We start from the raw sequence: 17,718 nt of genomic DNA on the forward strand, positions 1-17,718 counted from the left end.
TCCGGCACCGGCACCCACCAGCACCGTAACCCATCAAAGTAAAGCATCTCCAATCAACATCATAACAATCATATATATAAGTATGCAATATGCGCAAGCATGCTTAATAATTTATAATGATGACATAATATACAATGCAATAATAATATCAAGCCCAAACAACCAAACCCATTCACCCTAGGTGTTATATCCCTAAGTTATGAGATCTCGTCGCGATTAAGTAGCACGTTGCAAAAACGGGAGATTTAACCTAGTGAAAGAGTGAGAATAGGGTTAATTATGTCAAAGGGGAGGGTTCCCAAAAGATCCCTCCTCAAGTTACCTAAGTTGTAGATTTTAAAGGTAGGGTGGTTTTATGGGTGATTTCTTGCCTGAACCTAAAATCACATGTAAATCCAACCTTAACAGGGGCTTAGGAAGGGTCCTGCTAGGTGCGATTTTATGGGTGGTTTCTCAGGGTATATGAAACCGCACCTAAAACCGACTTTAACAGGGGCTTCTTAAGAGGATGGTCTCAGGGTGGTTGCAGAGGCGGTTTCTCGTAGGTCTTGAAATCTCAGGTAAAACCATATGTTTCCAAACCCCAAAATCAAAGGATTCTTCACCAAGGCTTCCATTTCCAAGTAGATTGGAGGAAAGGAAACACCAAGAGGGTTTTCTCCTTGGCATATTAGGGTCCTAAGACCTCATTAGGCCCATGCAACCCAAGGATTCAATAAAAGAAAGCAAGGAGAACTTCATTTAGGGCATAATAGGGTAGAAACACAAGGTCTTTCCATTGGGATGGGACTGGGAGCTTTGAGGTTAGCCAAAGCAGTAAGATAGCTCCACCATGATCATGGCCATGAGTTCACATCGATCCTTGGGTCTCAAAATAAGCCCTAGACCAATTCTCTCCCATCTCCTAACCCCAAAGTCTAAAATAAAGAAGGAAGAAGGCCTTAAAGGCTTACCTTCCTCAAGGAAGTGGTACCCACGTTGAGGCTCCAAGAAGCAAGATCCACAAGCCCCCTATCAAGCTCCTCCACACCTCTTCTCCCTTCTCTTCTTCCTCCACGTTTTAGGCTTGGTGAGAATAGTAAAGAGAAATAAATGTCTTTAGTTCTAAATAGGCAAAAGAAGACCTTAGGACCCGTTTGGTTGGGTAACCTTAGAAGAGAAACTCATTTTTAGTTCATCAAGTCAAATGGGCTTAATGGGCTAAATGGGTCGACCCACTCGGTTCAAATAGAAAAGAACCAACTTAGGGATGGGTCCATCCACCATGGGATTATAAGCCCATCATAGGCTCCCTTAAATAAGTGGGACCCATAATTAAAATATTCCCTATTTAAGCATAATAGCTCGGTTGGTACAAACCCCGGCCTGCACTTTGAGGACATCAAGGGAAAGGGTAAATAAATAAGACAAAGGGGCTACATCTTATATCACAACTACCATGGTGTGTCACCCATGACCCCGAATAGTTTTCTCCATAGGCAAACCTGTGCTGTGGTCAATAATTTTATAACTGGGTTTGACCACCAATGAGAACAGCTCACTAGCATAGATGGCAGCGATAACCACACATCGCAGGAATAAAATAATAATTAATTATAATAACCACACGTCGTGGGAAAAAAATAATAATTAATTATACTCTTGGGGTGTGGGTATAACAGTCCCCCTATTCTCGTATTTCTATGTGCTGAAGAAGGGGGAAGGCGGATGCTATCACTTTGCACATCGCCCTCCTAAGGGGTCCCTTGCTTTCGTCGATCCTCTTGTGGGGATCACCCATTCGGTGAAGATGCAGAGGGACCGCTTCTTTTTTGCCTTGGTCCCTCGATGCGCACTACGGTCTACTTGGGAGACCATTGATGTCAAGAGTGTGAACCTTCCCCTCGAGTTGAGTGACTTTAAGTGAGAGTCTCTCCAGCGGTGTCAGGGATGCGACCCGTTCGACGTCCTTGAGTTGGATTCAGAGGTCTTCTTATGCCTTTGAAAGTTGAGTCCTGGTAAGATGTTCAGCTCCTTTGGTATTTGTTTATGTACTCTTCTTCTGTGTGCTTGTCGTCTGACTTGTTTCATGTTTCTTGATTGTATGTTGTTGTGTAGTGGATATTTGACCAGACCTTAGCGTCTTCCGCTCGGATCTACGGAAGAGGGGTACTCAGGCTACCCCCTGGGGTTGGTTGTGCGGCTTCATCCTCTCCTACTTCTTCTCCTTCCACTGTAGTTGGGACCAAGCAGAAAGGTGGTCCTGATCCCTCTGGTACAGCGAGGACTGGGCCACGCATGCTTCTTCCCCGGACGTCTCCTCCTGCCTCTGCGTCTAGATCTGTTGTTCCACCCCCCTCTAAGGGCAAAGGGATGACTCTTTCTTCTGTTGACGCTACTATAGCCCCTCCGACCTCCTCCTCTTTGGTGCTTCCTTGGGATCTTCAGGAGGGAGCGACGTTGGCTAGTCGTGGCACATGTCGGGAGTGGGTGGATATGGGGAGCCTTCCTGCGGAGAGTTCTGTTGTTCAAGGATTTAGTGGTGTCTTCCTGTCATAGAGCCTTTATCAGGACCTAGCTTCTGTGAGTCATTCTTCTTTGTCTTTACTTTTTGTGTCATTGCTTCTTTTCTGCTTGTGAATGTCCTTTGACTGCCATGTTGGTTGCAGGTCCAGCACCGGATCACAGAGGTGGTGCTCCGTCTAGAGGGTTAGGCTTTTCATGAGGTCCAGCGGAAGCGCGCGATGCAGAGTATGGAGAGGGAGCTTCAGGGTCATAAGACCGCTCGGGAGGAGGCTGTGGCTCGCGAGAGGAGTGCCTCGGAGGAGCTCAGGGTGGCTACTGCAGCGGCTGGTCAGTGTTTGTCTAGAGTCTGAGCTTTGGAGGAGGAGCTTCGCACCTTAAGGCAGAGTCACGAGGCGGAGCTGTCTAAGGCAAGGGAGCATACGGTAGCGGCATATCAGCGATCTCCTGAGATTACTGCGCACTTTTATAAGTACAACCAGGAGATCTATGACACAGGCGTCAGGGACTTGGCGGCTCACATTTTGGAGAAGACCCTAGGTTATGATTTCTTATAGTTTTCGGAGGTCACCACACTACTCCCAGAGACTGCTGGTGGGGTTTGAGTTTCACCTGAGGAGGGTGTTGCGGCGACCGAGGAGGGTGTGGCTCTACCGAAGGAGAGTGTGGGTCGCTCTACTGAGGCTGACATGATGTCCCCTGTTGGGTCAGATGCCGCTCCTCCATCAGATGCTCCCTGATCTTATATGTAATTTCTGGATGTTGAACTCTTGGATTGTGGTGTTTACTTCCTTTTCGGATTGCAGTATTTGACTTTTTCTTCCTTTGGTGTGGATGTAGTACTTATGTGATCGTCATTTCTTTGATAAGTCCCTTTCTTTTTCGCGACCCCTGGTGGTCTGTAGCCTTTAGGGGTGTCAAGTCTTAGTGGTCAGCGGACCCTAGTGGCCCACAGGCTTGGTGGCATTGCGCCTTGGTGGTCTACGGACCTTTGGTGGCCAACAAGCCTTAGTGGCATTGCGTCTTGGTGGTCTACGAACCTTGGTGGCCAATAGGCCTTGGTGGCATTGTGCCTTGGTGGTCAACGGACCTTGGTGGCCAATGGGCCTTGGCGGCGATGCGCCCTAGTGGTCAACGGACCTTGGTGGCCAACGGGCCTTGGCGATGATGCGCCCTGGTGGTCAACGGACCTTGTTGGCCAACGGGCCTTGGCGACGATGTGCCCTGGTGGTCAATGGACCTTAGTGGCCAACGGGCCTTAGCGACGATGCGCCCTGGTGGTCAACGGACCTTGGTGGCCAACGGGCCTTGGCGGCGATGCACCCTCATGGTCAGCGGACCTTGGTGGCCAACGGGCCTTGTCCTTGCGCCTCAATGGTCGATGGACCTTGATGTGTGTGGTGGGAGTGCTTCGATTGAGTAATAAAAGAAGACAAGTATTTCGAAACCAACTATTTACTTCATATAACATTTTCAAATTATCCTTGAAAACTGTAATGTAATCTACTGCTACTGCTACTGATGAGCACATTTATGTGTGAAAGCTTAGGACATAAAGCATATATTTTACCACATTGGACAGAGTTACTCGGTGCTTTCTTGTGCTTTTCCAGGTTTAGGTGAATTCTTGTGGAAATGGAGGAGATGATGCTAAAGAGATGTTTTAAATTTTTTTAGAGGTGTTAATAGTATGGATGCGTAGCCCATCGAGTCAGCTTCGCAACGGTTCAAACAGTACTTGATTCCGAGTTGAAACGAAGAAGTTACGGTCGTTTTCGTAACGAAGCACGAAAATGGTCTATAGGGGTTTATTTGTAATTATTAACAGTTATATGGGGACAAAGTGAAGCGAAAGTTCGGATTTCAGGGGCCTTAACACAATTATCAGAAGTTACTTTCCTGTGCCCGAAAGATTCCATTTGGAGGGCTCTGGACAGTCCAACTTCAACTTGAGATATCTTGGGCTCCCCAACTCCAAATTAGACGAAATTTGGGTCTATTTTGGATGATTTTTCGCAAGGAACACAATGGTGAGACCTATATAACCAGCCCATATTCCACGTTTTTGAAGGACAGATTTGGCATTTCATTAATTATGAGTAGAATCCTAGTCATCACTCTCTCTCTCCTCCAACTTTCTAAGGGCACTTCTGAAATATTACTTGGGATAGATTTATTTTGAAAGATATTTTCATATCTATGGAAGGTTGAAAAATCAAAGATGCTTTAATTTTATTGCTTGGAGAAGATATCTATAAAGAAAAGGAAGCACTTGTTAGAATTGGAAGTTTACTTTTATAGAAATAGAAGGTCTATGTAATCTGCTGCAACTGCTACCACTACTGTTGACGGTGCTGCTGCCGTGACTTCTACTGATACTAATTCTTCAAGTGTTTCGAGTTCCAGGTACGGTCTACCTTCTTGCCCCCCGAAGTTTTCAAGCAGTATGTCCCTGAACGTATCTGCTTGAAAACTATGTAAGGTCGTTCCTAGTTGGCTGATAGTTTTCCTTCCTTCCTTGGCTGTGACGCACTTTCCCTTCTTAAGACTAAGTCTCCCTGATGGAATAATCGTTCTCTCACCCTGGCGTTGTAGTATTTGGCTGTTCGTTACTGATATGCCACTTTCCTCAGCAACGCCTTCTCACATTCCTCATCCAAGAAGTCCAGGTTTGCGCGCAGTCCATCTGCATATGTTCTTTCATTGAAGTGCAGTACCCTGTGAGACATGGCTAGGACTTCCATCGATGCCAATGCTTCTGTGCCATATGCTAAGCGAAATGGGCTCTCCCCTGTGGGTGTCCTTATTGCGGTACGATATGCCTATAAATCGCTTAGTAGTTCCTCGACCCATTTCCCTTTAGCTCCTTCTAACCTTTTCTTTATTCCATCCAGCAATGTTCTGTTGGTCACCTCCACCTAACCATTGGCCTGTGGGTAGGCTACCGAGACAGGCCGATAGTCAATGTTATAGCTTTGATAGAAGGCTCTGAACTTGGGGTTGTTGAACTGCTTCCCAATTGTCAGAGACTATAATCTTGGGCATGCCGAACTTGTAGATGATGTCATCATGGATGAACTTCTCCATTTCATTTTCTGAGATCTTGGCTAATGGCTTGGCTTCCACCAACTTGGTAAAGTAGTCCATGGCGACCACCAAGTACTTGCGGTTACCTGACGCTGCTGTGAAGTCCCCTAAGATGTAGACCCCCCACATGGCAAAGGGAATGGGGTTGAGGATCGATGTTAGCTTGGTGGCGGGTAGATGGGGTGCTGGGATGAACAACTTACATTGCTCGCAGGCCTTGACGTATTGGATGGCTTCCTTTTGCATTCTCAGCCAGTAGAGCCCCTGACGAAGGTTTTTATAGGCTAGGTGTCTTCCTCCCATGTGGCTTCCGTATATCCCTTCATGTACCTCTGCCAGGGCGTACTGGGCTCCCTTGGGTCCTAGGCATCGAAGTAATGGTGTTGTGGCTCCCCTCTTGTACAGTACTCCATCGAGGACGGTGTACTTTATAGCTCTCATCCTTACCTTTTTTGCTTCGACCTTGTCTTCTGGTAGGATGTCATTCTGTAGGTAGTTGAGTATAGGGTCCATCCAGCTAGGTCCTTCCTCAATCTCATTAACCTACTTCTCCTGATACGTTGGCTCGTGTAGTATTTCAACATATACTACACTGGCCAGGTTTCTAAGTTCATCATTGGCTAGCCAGGACAGTACGTCTGCGATGGCGTTCTCGATCTTGGGAACCCAAACCATCTCTAACTTCACGAACTCCACGATCAATTCTCAAGCACGTGCCAGGTATGATGACATTCGCTCGACCTTCGCTTCATACTCTCTATTCACCTGGTTTACTACAAGTTGGAAGTCATTCCGGATGGATAAGTGGGTGACTTGAATGGCTTTAGCCACCCGGAGTCCAACTAGTAGTGCTTCGTACTCTGCTTCATTGTTGGATGCTAGGAAGGTGAATCGGAGGGCGTATTGGATTCGAAATCCTTCAGGGCTGGTGAGTATGAAGCCAGCCCCACTTCCAGTGGCATTACTCGAACCATCCACATACATCTCCCATGAACGTCGATCCTGGTCCTCTGGTTCCTCCGTTTCTGGTTCGTTCTCTGGCAGGGTACATTCAACGACAAAGTCTACTAGGGCCTGGCCTTTTATTGCTGTCCTGGGCTAGAACCTGATGTCGTGCTCACTCAACTTGACGGCCCAGGCGATCAACCATCCGGAGACGTCTGGCTTGTGCAATACCTTCTTTAATGGTAGGTCGGTAAGGACCATGATAGTATGGGCTTGGAAGTAAGGCCTTATCTTCCTAGCTGCGATTACCAATGCATAGGCGACCTTCTCAATTCTTGTGTACCTAGTCTCCGCATCAATCAACACATGACTGAGATAGTAGATAGGTCTCTATACCTTACTCTCTTCCCTCAATAGTACCGCGCTCACCGCGATAAGGGTCGCCGCCAAGTAGATATAAAATTCTTCATTAGGTTCTGGTTGTCCAAGCAGTGGTGGACTCCTGAGGTATTCTCTTAGCTCCTCGAATGCCTTCTGGCACTCCTCCGTTCAAGTAAAGTCTTTAGGACTTCGGAGATTCTTTAATGTCTTGAAGAACGACAGACACTTGTCTCCTGGCCGTGACACGAACCTTGAAAGGGCGGCGATCCTTCCATTTAACCTTTGCACTTCTTTGACCGTCTACGGTGGTGCCATCTCTTGAATGGCTTTGATCTTGGAGGGGTTGGCTTCTATTCCACGTACTGATACCATGAACCCCAAGAATTTTCCTAATGTTACCCCGAACGCACACTTCACAGGATTTAGTTTCATCTGGTTTCTTCTCAGTACAGTGAATGCTTCTTCCAGGTCGGTCAAGTGCTGGTGGGCTCGGACGCTCTTTACAAGCATGTCATCCACGTGCACTTTTATGTTGCACCTGATCTGTGCCTCAAACATCCTGTTGACCATTCTTTGGTAGGTGGTTCCTACATTCTTTAACCTGAACGGCATGACGCGGTAGCAGTAGTTCTCCTTGTCTGTTTGGAAGGCAGTGTAAAACTCGTCATCCTCATGCATGAGGATCTGGTTGTAACCTGAGTAGGCATCCATAAAACTCAACATCTTATGCCCAGCGGTGGCATCAATTAATAAGTCGATCCTGGGTAGTGGGTACTCATCCTTTGGGCACGCCTTGTTCAAGTCAGTGTAGTCGACACACATTCGCCACTTCCCATTCGGCTTAGGTACCATGACCATGTTTGCGAGCCAGGTAGGGAACTTCTCTTCCCAGATGAACTCTGCTTGGCTCAACTTCTCGACCTCTTCCTTGATAGCTGCCTGTCGGTCGAGGGCAAAATTCCGTCTCTTCTGCTGGACGGGCTTCCTGGTAGGGTCTATGTGTAGTCTGTGCTCTGCTATGGACCTGGGTACGCCTGGCATATCGACAATTGACCATGCGAAGACATTCATATTGCTCTGGAGGAGGTGTCCCAGCTCTTCTTTCTGCTCCTTGCTCAACAACGAGCCAACCTGCACAACTTTGGAGGGGTCGTCCCTGCTGAGTGGCCAGGGGACAAGGTCCTCCACCGGTCTTCCTCTCTTCTCTCTCAGTTCATCTCTCTGGTCGCTGATTAGATTCTCCATGCACAGCGCCATCCCTCGTGTGTTATCATTATTTTTCTTCACAAAGGTGGCATAGCAGTCTCTAGCTTTCTTCTGGTCGCCTCGGACTTCACCCACTCCATTATCAGTGGGGAACTTCATCTTTAGGTGGAGCGGAGACACGACACCTCTAACGGCTATCAGAGATGGTCACCCTAGGAGACCATTGAACGACACCACGAACTTGACGACCATGAAGTTCACCATGATGGTCACCTATCGAGGGTGTTCTCCAAAGCTGACGGGTAGCTCTATGGTGCCTTTGATGGAGGCCGTGGCACCCGAAAACCCATGGAGGTAGGTAGGCTCTGGCTTGAGTTGGTCATCTCCGAACCCGAACTGGCAGTAGGCTTCCAGTGAGAGCACATCCACGGATGCCCCTGTATCTATCAGCACCCTGTGCACTGGTCGGTTAGCTATCTCCACCTGTACTACCAGGGCATCCTCATGTGGAAAGCTCACACCTTCCAAGTCATCATCCGAGAAGGAGATCACCATCTCGGTCTTCGCTATCTTACTTGGCTTCTCTGTTACTCCCACGAATCTGGCATGGGCTTTGGCCTTTCTGGTAGACTCCTGCCCCGGTCCTCCAAGTATGGTGAGGATGGGGGCTCCCTTAGTGCCGCTTGGTTCTGGTACTTCTCTCTTCTCTCCTGCGCGATCTCTCTCTGTGTCTCGATCCGCTCTTCTCTCTTCCCTCCTTGATTCTTCTCTTTCTCGATCCCATCCTCGATCACCTTAGCCTGACCGGCCATCACGTCTCCCCTTCACGTACTTATTCAAACTCCCTACTTTCACAAGGCCTTCTATCTCCCTCTTCAGTTGGTAGCATTCTTTTGTGTCATGCCCATAGTCCTTGTGGAAGAGACAGTACTTGTTGGGGTTACGCTTCTTGGGTCCTGCTAGCATGGGTCGTGGCCATCGAATTAGGTCAGCGGTGTGAACTCTGGACTGCCTGCTCTCTCACTCCTCTCTGAGCGACAGTCACTTCTTCCTGTTGGGCGATTGCCCTTATCTTATCGACGTTCAGTCCTCGACCTCTTACTCTCTTTACGGTCATCAGGTGCTGACCTCTTATTGTCCTGTGGTTTGGCTTTGATCGCCTTCTGTCAAGCTTACACTATCTCGGCCATGTTAGCAAACTCATTGCATCACTCCAGTAGCTCTTTCATGGTCCTGGTCTTATGACGTGCCAGGTCCTAGATCAACTCTATGTCACGGATGCCCCCAGCTAAGGCAGCATGCTGGGTCTGGTCATCTAGGTCTTTGACTTCCAAGGACTGCTTGGTGAACCTGCTGACATACTCCCTGAGGGACTCCCCAGGGTTTTGGATCACGTGTAGTAGATTTACCGTGGTCTTCTTCTGCTTGATGCTGCTCTAGAAGCGGGTCACGAACTGTTCGCATAGCTCTGCAAATGATCCAATTGATCGTGGTCGCAATCTAGAAAACCATGAGGTCGTTGCACCCTTAAGGGATGCAGGGAATGCTCGACAGGATACCACATCCGATCCACCATATTGTGGTATCATGCCATTGAAATAGTTGATGTGGTCATTAGGGTCAGTGGTACCACTATAGAGTTCAAAGGTAGGTAACCTGAACCTGGATGGCAGTGAGGCTGACATGATCTCTTCTGAGAAGGGGTATTGTCCAGGGATTGAGTGTGTCTCGCCCTTGGTTTGCTTCTTCAACCCTTCCAGTTTCTCGTCCAATTCTCGGAGTCTTTTATCTAACTCTTCATCCCATGCTTGTTCCCCACGCCTTACTGGTTATTCGCTCTGAGCTCGCTCACGTCCTCTCCTGAAAGTCCCCTCCCGCCTCGACTGTTGGTGGGATGGTGAGGGGTCACGCCGTGATGAATCATGTCTTGAACGCGAGGGGGTTCCTTCACGGTAAGTCCAGATTCGCTCTGGTGCATGACTTCCTCCTAGTCGACCATCAAACACCGATCTCTGAATGGACCCTTCAGGATTAGGTACCACGGATCGGTGTGATGGTGTTCTCCCTCGGTCCGACCGTGCTGGAAGGTCCACCATTCTCCCCCTAGGTTGGGAAGGCTCTCCCTGCTGCGAGGTGTGCCTCTCTGACCTGTCACCCCTGGGAGGTGTCCTCCTTGGGCTCTGCTCCTGTCGAGGGTCCGTCCTATGATGGTGTGATGTTATACGCTGCCTCAGGTAGTAACGAAAGAGTTGTTGGTCGTGGAGGATTTGTCACTGCAGGTCATTGATCTGACCCACAGTTATTGGTGCATTGGGGTCAGGTACTACCTCCACCACTACTTCGTTGTTGGGTTCGACCTCTGCAACTTGATCGTCGGCTGAGATCTCCCTCTCCAGGGAGACATGGTCTGTGGCTCTACGACATAAACTCTCTGGAGGAGGCGATCCAGTCCTCTCCCTCGCAGCATTGTTGGTGGAGGGAGCGGCCTTCTTGCCTCGCGGTGCCATGGTTGAACAGATATGGAAACTTACTAGTAGAGGTAATGGCTAGCGTTGTTCCCACAGACGGCGCCAATCTGTTGGGCCGAGAAATCACTCAGCGGTCCTTCGAGTGCCGTAACCTACAAAAGAGCTTGGGTGGCAAAGGAGAACCGGTGTGGTTTGGGCCTAGGGTTCTCCGATGCCTAAGTTAGATCTCTCTGAGCAAACAGATGAGTGAATAGTAGAATTCAAGATGGGTTGATGGGGTAGAGAACCTTTCCTTTTATAGTAGTGTGTGGCGGTGTGGAGAGTCCCAGTTAATGTAGTGTGGCCTTCGTGGTGGATAGAGTCCCTGGGCATCAGGGCTCATCCTTGATTGGTTGTCTTTCCGCGAGACATGGTGTCCTTGATAGACTTGATATCCTTGATGGATAGACTATAGATAGGTTCTGGGTGTTTGAGTCCGTTGTGGGTACGTTGATTGATAGGCGGTGGCCTAGAGTCCTGGAGATAGTGTACATCTTGCAGTTGGAGGTGGGGTGTCTGATCTTGTTTGTGGTGTTTCAACGTGCATCTATCCACGTGCACAGGGTCCACACCAAAAAAGGGGAGCTCGCTCAGGAGAGTTCGCCTAAGGGGAGCTCGCCCAGGGGGAACTCGCCCAAGTGGGGGAACTCGCCCAAGGGGGAGTTCGCCCAAGTGGGGGAGCTCACCCAAAGGGAGTTCGCCCAAATGGGGGTGTTCACCCTGCCTTGCCTGGTCCTGCCACGTGGCGGTCTCCGATTGGTCAGCTTTATTTGGGGTTCATCACTTGCCATGGTAAGGAAGAAGAGGGAACAAACACAATTGGAGAGCGCATTACAACGAAGAATTGTATGTTGTGTTCGAGAAGAATGAATCACTTCCAAACCATAGGCACACCCTTAAAAATTGACCAATTAATGTTGTAGTTCAAATCGTGGTAGAGGTATCCTCATCTTTGGCAGCGCGGACTTAACAAGGAAATCCGCTATAGGATTAGCTTCCTGATAGCAATGCGAGACATGACATTCGATGGAATGCAGATCTTTGTAAGGAGAACCATTCCTGTCGCACGAACCATGGAACTAAGCCTTTGGAAAGGAGGTGATAACACCATTGTACTCACACTCAAGCCAAATATTTGAGAGATTAAGAGATATAGCCCAAGATAATCCTTGAATCGCCACTGAAAATTCTGCCTCAAAATTATTTATTAAATGAACATTTTAATTGAGTATAAGCATTCGTAGCTGTCAAGGAGTTGGATAGCTGAATTCAAATCCAATAAAAGCAAAATTTTGGCTACGAAAATCCGATAATATTTGATTAACATTTTAAATAAAATAAAAATAGTATAAAAGTCACACACATGCACCATATCTTGTGAGTGAAGGAGGCCAGAGCCTATATAAGAAGGGAGAAATACACATGCACCCTCTAAGTCGTCCAAAAATTCCACCTGCAACCCCTGCTCTTCTGACAAGTCCACACGCACCCCCTAATATTCAGATTAATCCATGTTTTAGTCCTTGTCGTTAATATTAGGTGTTAGACATTAAAAAAAATTTTATTGACCAAACTACCCTTTCTTCTCAACCAGATCTGCCGACCACAATTGTTTCTATTTTTTATTGAAGATTTGAAGGTCCATATCTCAGCTCTCCTACTGCCAATAGGACTGAGAGTTGGAGGGTTGTTGAGCACAGATTTGTCTGATCTGGAATTTCCTCCTGGGAATCATATCGACCCACTGTTTTAGGGTTTTCTTTCCTGAAATTTCAAACTACAACTTCTCTGTGATTTTAGGTTAGCTTTTATTTTTTAAAAACAAAAAAAAAAACCATAGTTGGCTTGATGCTCACAACACCACTGAAACTGCAAGGATCAATAATGGAGTTATCAGTTTTTGTACCCAGGCATCACCAAGTTTGCTGCAACGCTAACTGTAGATCTTGTGCTTGAACCTCCTTGGTCAGCACATATTTGTCCGGATGTTGTCTCCAGTTTATCCTTGGTTGCATTATTGTCTTTAAGCAGCACCGGAGTCCCTCGTCGTATAGCACCATCTAGGACTGGGGGTTCTTCACAATCACAGAAGCAATGGATTTGTGAACTTCGTAGCTGTTGCTCTCCCTCAGCTAGGGCTAGAGCATCAGGGTTCACCTCGATCTCACATTAACCGCACTTGGGTTCTTATTAACGGCAAGGGCTTAACTATGCATTAATTTGAAAAGCAAAGGATGCGTGTAGAATTATCAAGGGGTACATATGGAATTGTCAAAAGAGTAGGGGGTGCAGGTGGAATTTTTGGACAACTAAGAGGATGCATGCATATTTTTTCCATATAATAATGGCAGTAACAACACTTGGGTTCAAAGCCACATACATCTTGTGTCTGAAGGGGATACAGATCCTCTACAGACGCTGCCCGTAGGAGCCTGTGCGGTGTAGACTAAGCTACGTGTGCAAAGACCACCTTAACCTTGTCCAAATGACTTGACCAAATGGGGGTAAGGCGATCATTGCATCTACAGCCCAGTCTACGCCACACAGGCCACTACGAGCAGCTGCGCGGTAAACGATCTGAATTGGTCTACAGGAGACCAGATTGACACACAAGCACACACATATCTTGTGTTGAAGGAGGCCTGCAAGCCTATTTAAGAATGGCAGTAACCGCACTTGGATTCATACACACACACATACTTATTTTGTTCTGACATTTTGTAAGCGTTTTGGGTCAGAGGCCCTTGTGAATTTCCGTTTCATTTGATTCCCTATCAATACAACCCGGCAGTTTTGCTTTTAGGTCCATAAAAAAGTATAAGAAAGTTTGGAATCCACTGAGGATCTATGTTGAGGATTCAAAAATCATATGAGAACCATCTGATTGGAATTTCTTATCACATCATCTCTGAGAGACATTATTTAAATCAAAACCTTAATAATTAATTAAGAGCCAATTCCAAGGTGAAGTTGCAAAGTGGCAATACATGTATGGAGCCAAAATTAATTTTGGCCCCTATAAATATACCATACCATGCAAATTCTCCCTTTCATGCAAACACAAAGACTGATAGAGAGAGAGAGAGAGAGATGGCAGGTTATTCTTCTTCTAGCATTCTTTGTTTGTTGTTGGCAACCCTAATGATGGCCGGAATCTTATTTTCCGGTGATCAAGCAGTACTTGTGAGGGCACAGGGAGGATGCCAAGGAGATCTTGCGGGACTAAAGAGAGAATGCATGCAATTTGTTCAGAAGAGTGGGCCACTGACGGATCCATCACAGAGCTGTTGTGATGTTGTGAAGAAGGTGAATGTTACTTGTGTTTGTGCTACAATCCCTGCCCCGTTGCAGCAGATGATGAGTAGCCTGAAGGTGGCCCATGTTGCACAGTTCTGTGGCAACCCTATTCCTCCTGGAGTTATATGTGGAAGTAAGTAATTAAGAGATAAATATATATAGATGCCTTTTCAATGGATGTGATGAAACTATATTTACTCTAATCTTTTTGTTTGTTTTTGTTTCAGGTTAGACTGATCTAAAGGCCATGAAGTTGAGAGAATGAAGGAGCAAGGAATAAAATAAAAGCCAAATCATGTGGTGGCATATTTTATTATAAAAATAAATTTTGTTATTTATTGCAACTTCTGATATTGTTTGGATGATCATTCTCGGATCAAGAAAGCTTATACTGTGGCATTACGTTAATGACATTGTTACTTGTCAATGCATGACCAATTTTTTTTTTAAGCCTTTATTTATATTAGGGAAAAATATCTCTACTTGGTGTTTCCTAAGCCCTCTTATAGGTCACCGTGAAATGATGTCTCTGCCCCTGGATAGATATCCAGACATGTTCTCCCATTGGCCTAGATGCTTGTGTAGAGACCATGCAACCAAGTAGAGATCTCTTGCCCTTTATATTAATAGAGATTACAAGGATATATAGACTCCTATTTGTATTAGGGATCAAAATTAGAAGTAAGTAACAACCCAAATATTATCAACAAATGCCTATTCATAAATACATTATGACACCTAACACTAAATGTCGATAGAGGGAAGATTCTCACTATCGAGTTACAACTCTATATATGTCCCCACGGTACATTGTTGAACACATATCTTAATGTCTTCTTTTTTTTTTTTTATCGGAATTATTTCACAAAGATTTTCCATGGTAAGGAAGAAAGGGGAACAAGCACAATTGGAGAGCGCATTACAACAGAGAGTTGTATGTTGTGTTCGAAAAGAATGAAAAAAAAGCCAATAATATGGCGTCTTAGTGAATAAATTTAGGTGTTGGCAACTAGTGGGTTATATGATATCATTTGATGTGTCTAACTATAGATTCATGTATTCTCAATTATTAAAAAAAAAAAAAGGAGCAAGAAAAAGTGACACTTTGACCCACCACCCTCAAAAGGATGCAAACACAGTTTTTACATTGTTATTTTTTATTTCCAGTTTTGCTTTGCTGGTTTTCAAGCTGGGTGCAGAGATTCCATTTTCTTGCATGGGAATTTTTTCAAATGAAATATTTCTTTGAAACTATCAAAATCAGAAGTGGGAGTAGCAATTAACAATCTTGAGTCTGCCGGTTGTTTCTTATGAAAATAATTTTTCAAAAAAAAAAAAAAAGAAAGACAAAAGGATGTTCCGAATACAGAGCGGATCTGCTATTAATTACGATATTTCTACTGATACGAGGAATCGTTTTCACTCCATCACCCTCAAGGGGAAAAGATCCTATCAGAACTATTAATTTATTGGTACATGGGAGGTGAATGCTCTTCCATTGAGCTCGCTGAGTTGTTTATGTTTTTGTTCGCTTTCAGGCCTTTCTTTTTAGCCTCTTAGGCTGGTTGGAGTCCCTTTCTTTGTATACCCCTTTTTCTTATTCTATAAATTTGATTTACCAATAAAATAAAATAAAAATTTACTTCCCTTAACATGTGATTAGGGAAATGTGGGGTTTACATGCCCACTAAATTTAAGCCCCATACAACTTACCACATGGCAAAAATAGGTACTACTCCAACCTTCGTCGATTTTTTCTATTTTGTTTTACGTAAATTAAAAAGAAAAATAAGGATTAATTAAGGGGGAAAAAATAAGAAACAAAAGAAAAGGTGGTAGCATGCATTGTGGCTGCAATGTAGGCTTATGGGCCACCACTAGGGATGTAATTAAAGAAGGCTAATTCGAAGTAGATGCATTAATATTTGAATTTGTATCCGAGTAACATATCGATTATCCAAATTTATATTTTTATGCTAAAAGGTAATTTGTATTAAAAAAAAATGAGAGAATATACAAAGAAAACATACATAAAGGCTTCAAACAGAGAAGCCCAATATGGCTAAGTCAGTCCCTTCCGCCAACTGACAAACCAGATTAGGGGAAGCCTGACTACAGATAAAAAAAATCTCAACAAGTAAGAAATCTCGAACACCCTTAAGCGTCCAACTAGAGATCTAAAACAATCGAACTTGGAAAATCAATCATGGTAGAGGTCTCCTCATCTTTGGCAGCAGACTTAACAAGGAAATCCGCTATAGGATTAGCTTCCCGATGGTATTGCGAGACATATCATTTGATGGAAAGCAAAAACTTTGTAAGAAGAACCATTCCTATCACACGAACCATGGAACCAGGTATTTGGAAAGGAGGATGAAAACGGCTTTGTAGTCACACTCAAGCCAAATATTTGAGAGATCAAGAGATATAGCCCAAGATAATCCTTGAATCGCCGTCGAAAATTCTGTCTCAAAATTATTTATTAAATAAACATTTTAATTGAGTATTAGCATTCGTAGCTGTCTAAGAGTTGGATAGCTGAATTCAAATCCCATAAACACAAAATTTTGGCTACGAAAATCCGATAATATTTGATAAATAAAATAAAAGTAATGTATGGTATTTCTATTTGACTGTTTTTGGCCAAAGATTTCATACACGGCTGTATCCCCTCTCACAAAGAATTAGAAAAGTCATAAAACCCCATTCCTATTTTAATGCCTTGAAACTCTCACCCTCTCACATGCACGGCCTACACGGTCGTGTATGAAAATTGTCCCTATTTTTTTTTGAGTAAAGTACACGTACCCCTAGTAATACACCCAATATTCCTCGTACCCCCCTAAGCTTCTAATAAGTCAACGAACCACCCCTCAATATTCCACGTACCACCCCTGTTTTACCCCTCTAATGCCATTTAAGTCCACACTAGGTATTAAATGCTAAAAAATAACCAAACTACTCTTTCTTCTATTTTTTTTAAAATTTGAAAAGACCTAATTGCCCTAACCTATTTGCAAATTTTGAAAAGACCAAAATGCCCTCATCTTCCCCAAATCATCATCTTCTTCTACATACCCACCACCACCACCACCACTGCCACCCACCATTAACACCATCACCACCGTGAAGCCCCACCTCCAACACCACCGCCACCCACCATGAACCCATTAATTTACTATTCCAATCCCAAATAGAATTCCTGAATATAAGGCGGCCGGCGCCTCGTAGCGTAGGGCAGCCAGCCAGCAACGGTCTTAATAAAGACCTGCATCTACAAACTAAGAAATAAATTTTCAGAGCTACGAAAACCACGGAGGTCGGTCCTCTTGTGCTCAGCTTTCCCTTTCCATGCCTCTTCTTCTTTCGTGTAATAGACAACAAGAGGACCGACCAAGAGCATCTGCAGTTTTGAATCTGGTGAGTTTTTTTTTTTTCTCCTCTTCACAAATCTATCTTTGTAGTTCGTATGATTCATCTGAAATTGTTCTTAGGTATCAATACTTTCCAGGGATGAAATTAGACCTACCCATGTTGGAAATGTTTTGGTTCTGTGTTGAATTGGATTTGTTGTTTTGATTTTCGGCCAGTAATGAATAAATAGTTGTAGGATTTTGTGGCTCTAATTATGCTATTGATTTTGGGGTTTTGTTTGGAAAAAAAATATTGGTTTCTGGCTAATCTTGGTATTGATTGTAGATTTGATTTCTGAGCAAGAGGTGGATCTATCTTATGATTCTAGCAGAGATAAAAGGAAAAAAACAAAAAGAGCGATCTTGAGGACGTTTTGCTT

The sequence above is a fragment of the Telopea speciosissima genome, chromosome 6 (assembly GCF_018873765.1).
Source record: "Telopea speciosissima isolate NSW1024214 ecotype Mountain lineage chromosome 6, Tspe_v1, whole genome shotgun sequence".
Taxonomy (NCBI): domain Eukaryota; kingdom Viridiplantae; phylum Streptophyta; class Magnoliopsida; order Proteales; family Proteaceae; genus Telopea; species Telopea speciosissima.